We start from the raw sequence: 6,000 nt of genomic DNA, 5'->3' as shown, positions 1-6,000 counted from the left end.
TGTTGGACTCATTCCAATCACATTCAGATGTACTCTGTGTGAAATACGCTTTAGAATCTACATCTAGGGCCTTAAAAATCACGTTATCCATTAGAGTCGTGCATATTAAAATCTATGACCTAGATCTTAAAGGTGTGTCTGGCTCAGAATTAGATTTCTGCATCTGGGTAACTTTATAGATGCAGTCAGTCCCACATTTTTAAGAAATTATGAAGACACACGGCTCTCTAGGTGGTAGTTCATGCCTTCTAAGGTTGCAACAACATTGATTTACAAAAGACATAAAACACCAAGGCCACAATACCGAATGTATTCTTCACAACCATCCTAGCCCTAGAGAATCAGTAGTTAAAAATTCTTTCATGTGAGCCTTTTTGTGCATTCCTGGACACAGCTTCATCATGTTTTCCTGTAATACAGAAGCATGACCTACCAAGAGTATATAAGGTAGCAGCTTTGTCCCTCCATGTAAACATTCATGAGGTGGTAAGTTAAAGACACCTCCATCTGAAATCCTTCTTTGGCAGCCAAAATCAGCATAGAAAAATTTGTGATTAGTGTCAACAATATCAAGCAGCGCAGTACGTAATGACTCTTTGTAAATGTAAAATTTACTCTCACAGCAACAGGGCACTTTAGGGCAATAACCTTCCCTTTCAGTATTGCTCTGACACGAAGGAGGAAGTGGAGTATCTGTCTGAATACATTTTCTTTTTCATACAATTCATTTTAATTCTCTGGCATCTGAAACAAATTTGACTTCAAGTTTCACAAGAGATACCAGCAGAAGATATGAAAGATCTGTGATTCCAGATGAACCGGCAAGTACACGTCCTTCAGAATAAAGGAGTTGGAATGGGGGGGGGGCAGGTGGAAGTAGAGATCTTTTAAACCAGGATACTATAATGTTGTAGAATAATCTGCAGCAACAACAACAACAATGATAATACGATTCAATAGCTCAGTTACAACAAAACTAATAGGTGAATTTGTATAGAAGGGAGAAGTCCATAGTGAACAAGGATGTGTCACAGATATCATCAGGTACAGATTCCCTTGTCACATTTGTGTGAACTGCACTTGACACTGAAATGGAAGAAGTTCTTTTTGTTGACGACAATGGTGGCGATGATTTGGAATAAACTGGAATAGTTTTAATGCATGTACCAAAAATAAATTATGATCAATAAAATATATATTTTAGTACTACTTACATAACTAAATTGCCTTATTGCCTTCACAGGATCCTTCAGTGCTTCAACCAAAGCTTCATAAAGTGTAGGAATTATTTGAGCTATATCTGGCTTTGTAACATGGAATAAATATACAAAACTTCAACAGATATCTTCTATTGCCAAAATGTCGAAAAGTAACAGCACGTTTTTGCTTCACAGGAATTGCTTTTCTGAAATTTGTGTCTTTCTTCGCAATAACTGTCTTTATAACATAAATTAGAATTTCAAAATCAGATGGTGGCATCCTAGTGAAGTCCCTAAAACCAGAACCATCTTCCAAATTCAGCTCACACAGTATGTCATTTCCAGGATATCTTCCATAGTTTGTAAGACAACTACATCTTCCTCTTTGCCTGCTTATTTCGTCAAGTATTATTAATGCTGTATCATATCTCATTAATTCATCCTCTTCACTTGTTATAGCGTAGCTCTTGATGCAAATGCACAATGTGAAATGTTTGGTGCTAGTTTAGCATAGCAAATGATAAGAATACATATGTAGAAATGCTTCTTGCTAGTACTGATAGGGACACAAGTAAGGAGCATTGTTGCCAACATGTTGCAGACTTTGATAGAACACTGTTGCTGACAGATAAATGTTTTTATACCCAATGTAAACACGGGCTAAGTAATTCATGCATGTCAAAACCTGGCCTTACAGAGTGAAAGTCAATTAGATATCAATTCGCTTAGTCCAGTACCAGAGTGCGATGGTGAGACTGAGATACCATCCATGATGCAAAAAATTGGATTAACATTCTCAGAATATGGCGTCTGGCAACGATAACATTTATCAAAGGCCAAAGCAAACTACACAACTGATGGTCAACGATCAGTTTTGTATGATAAACTACTGAAAGCAATGCAACATTTCAAATAATCGACTTTTACTAGCTGTGGAAATTATATCCATACAAACACATTAGACAGTATTGATAAGGGAATATATAGAGCCTTTTTATCTTATATTTAGAGATTTCTTTCCTACCTAGCAAATAACATCAGAAAGAAATGTATTTTTCGCCTTCCACAGAGCTGAAATTTTTACTTAAAAAGATTATTTAATGAAAATAGCTTCATCAATTTAGTTCTTGTTTAGGCACAGTGTATTTATCAACTCTGTTCGGTTATCATAAAACATACTTAAGTTTTTACTATCAGATATCTGGCTTCTCTTGTGGAAGAACATTCAAAGTAAAACAATATCCAAGTCACCATGCAATATTCGCAATGTGTCACAAAAATAAAGCAACGTAATAAGTACTAAGAAGACATAAAAACACAAAATCTACTACTATTAGACGAGTGAACTGGTGAAGAAAGGTTAACTTTCTCAGTTAGAAGAGGCGACACTGTTCGTAACACCAGTGTCAACAGCTAAACTTCTTCCCTAGACATAGTGACCCTGAGGTCCCAATCCGTCTCATCTTGTTCTGTTTGGGCGTTAATGGCCTTTGTAAATTCCACCATTTGAAATACACTGTGGAATATTTTGATGTAGCTTTCCGTCAGGTACATAATTAGCATGCAGTGTGTTTTTATCTTCTAAGCATCTATTATTGTAAGGAGTAGTGGTGAACCTTTGAACCAGAATACTTGTACTTGTTAAGGCCCCTACACAAGCACCAATTGATTGGCTGACTGTAGGACTGACCATTTTTGTGGCAGCCTACACACATCCTGACCAGCTGCATTCAGCGTTTACAGCGCCCACGTGTTGTTGGGATTTATGTATGTAAAATTCATTTAGTTTATATCTGACATGATTCCCTTTGGTTTTACACAGAAACAGAAACTGGCGTTTGTCCAGGCTGTTATAGAGGTACAGAGGCCGTGAAGGTCACGAGTGGCTCACGTCTGACAGCTAGCGATCAGCTGATTGCAAAACGTCAGCTGAACTCATGTGTTGCTCGCAAGGAGCGCTGGCAATTGACTGCTCTTTTTGGAGTAGCAGACGCTCTGTGCAGTGAAATTTTCTTTGCTTGTTACTTTTTTTCTCTTTTACTCAGTTGTTAATAGAGACAGTTTGGTTAGTACTGATTATGCCTCACTGAACTTTCTTTTTTTACTTTGTTAGATGTGTATCACTATACATGTCGTTAAAAATAAAGTGTTGAGCCTAATTGTGCGTGCAGTCTTCTTCCGTGTATGGACATGATGCTTGTTTGCTGTTCTCACACTTCAGCTCTGCAGCTCTGGTGAACCCGACGTGATTACAGCCAAGGAAACATTTAAACACACCTGCATGTTTCAAGACAGAATATTTCAGAAGTGTAAATGTGAAACAGGCAGAAGGGCCAGCCGTCTCCAGACTAGCAGTATATCTCCCGCTGTTATGCCTGCATAATCTGGCACTTTGGTTTCCTCAAGTAGAAGCGAGCTATCTGAGTGCTGGAGTAACGGTGGATGCTATAAAATCTGCTTTTGTAGGTAGCCAGCTTGACCATAGATATGTCGGTGAGGCACAGGATACCATTACATCGCCACCCAAAGAAGTATTGTAACCGAGACTCAAAGGTATGTGGTAAGTCCTCAAACAAGAGGATACAGGGGACTGCAGGCCCTCGCAGTATCTCTAATATCTGAGAAGCAAGGCCGACGCACTCGTCATACCCGATACATACTCAGCATCTTACGGACTAGCAGGCTACCAGCGCAGGTGAAAACTATCATAGCATCTCAGACAGAGATGTCTCTCAACACTGTTGCAGAATTAGCTGTTTACATAGACGATACGATTGTGCTTGCCTCCTGTCCAGATACAGCTGCATCATATAGCAGTTCTATAATACAAGCCAAGTAGGATTACAAGAGCCTACAGAGAAAAACTCAATTCCTGAACAAGCGAATGAATGAGAATATCTTGGAAGAGGTAGACTCCCTGGCCAGACCGATGAATGATCTGCTCGATGACACAAGGGAGAGATTCCACCATAGATCATACTGTCAATCTACATCAGACCAGTCCTCTGATGACTCAAAACCGATGGGAATGTGCTGCTGGCACCACCAGTTTGGTGAGCAACCACAGAGCTGCAACCTGTCCTGCTTATACATCAGCCAGAAGCATCAGTCGGAGGTAGAAGTTTTGGGCATTCGTCCTAACACCGTTTCATAATTGCCTGGAAGACTGGGCACAAATTTCTCGTTGACTCCAGCTCAGACCTCAGTATTTGCCACAAGGTAACCAACACAAGTATCGACCAACCACTACGTTCAACTTGTTGGCAGCCAATAATTCCACTACCGCTACATATGAATTGTAACACATGGAGTCCTGGCTTTGAATTTTACGGTTGCTGACATGAGAGAACCGATCATTGGTGAGAATCTTTTGGCTCATTATCACCTACTGTTTGACGTCCCGCATGCCCGCCTGCTAGACACCATCACTGAGCTGTCTATGATCAGCTTTCGACAATGTGTTGCCATTTTCGACGCCAGAGTGGTCCAGTTTACTGCAGGCAGGTACACATACACCAACTCGAGCAGTTTCTATCAGTGAAGTGCCCCCCTAGGCCCCATAGAAGGTATGTCATAATACGGTACGCTATATTAATACTACTTCTGACCCACCTATTTCCTGTCGATCTAGGCGACTTGCACTCGGCCAATATGCCATAGCTTGATCAGAGTTTGATATGATGTTGAAGGAAGGCGTCATCTATCCCTCAAGTCGGCGTGGTCATCACCATTATATTTGGATCCTGAAAAGAATGGTATGTGGTTTCCATACGAGGATTACTTTGCTGTGATTGCATGTACGATACTGGACAGGTATCCAATCCCGCTGCTAAAAGGTTATAATCATGCCCTGTCCGGCAAAATGGTTTTCAGAGTTTTAGATTGTGCAAAAGCATATACACAGATCACTTTTGCTGCAGAAGATATTCCATAAACAGTCATCATTACACCCTTAGATTTACTGAAAATTTTGTATACGACCTTTGGACTTACAAATGCACAGACATGACAGCGATATATAAACGCTGCATTGAGAAGATTGCATCACTGCTGCTTTGCCTACCTTTACTACAGCCTCATCTATTCAGATACTCTGGAAGAGCATGAATGTCGCCTTTTAGAAGGTCTTGATGACTCAACGAGTCTGGAATCGTTTTGAATACAGTTAAGTATGTATCTAGCAATGCAACAATTACATTCTTGAGAAACCTTATTTCCTCCAGCAATGCAGCAGTTACATTCTTGGGACACCTTATTTCGTCTGAGTGGTCATGCCCGCTACCAGACGCTATCCTCAGTATATCTCGACCAGAAATGGGTGAGAAATTTGGTCGGTTCTAGGGGTTCTCAGGTTTTATCATTGCTATTTGCCCAATGCGGCAGAGCTAGCAGCAACACTAGCCTAAAGGCAAAGCTCCCATGCCATGGGCCCAGGCAGAGTTAGACGCTTTTGAGAAGGCCAAACAAAGCATAGTCGATGGGGCACTACTAGCACAGCCTGCATAGGACTCTACTCTCGCACTTGTTGGCATGAGCCAATCAGCCATTGGCGCCACACTACAATAATATGTGAACATTGGCTGGCAGCTGTTCGCCTTTTTCTCCCAAAAGCTGACGCCAATGCAGCCACAATACAGTGTGATCGAGCGAGGTTGAAACGTCCCCTTTGAACAATAATACATGACTGTCCTTTATCTGACACACAATACTTTTTAGCGCAACGCAATCTGACTTTCAAAAAAATCCCTACGAAAGAATGGCCCTGACTAATATTAACCTATACGTTTCACAAATCACTTAC

This window comes from Schistocerca serialis, chromosome 4 (assembly GCF_023864345.2).
Source record: "Schistocerca serialis cubense isolate TAMUIC-IGC-003099 chromosome 4, iqSchSeri2.2, whole genome shotgun sequence".
Lineage (NCBI taxonomy): Eukaryota > Metazoa > Arthropoda > Insecta > Orthoptera > Acrididae > Schistocerca > Schistocerca serialis.
Note: the sequence above shows the minus strand (reverse complement) of the source record.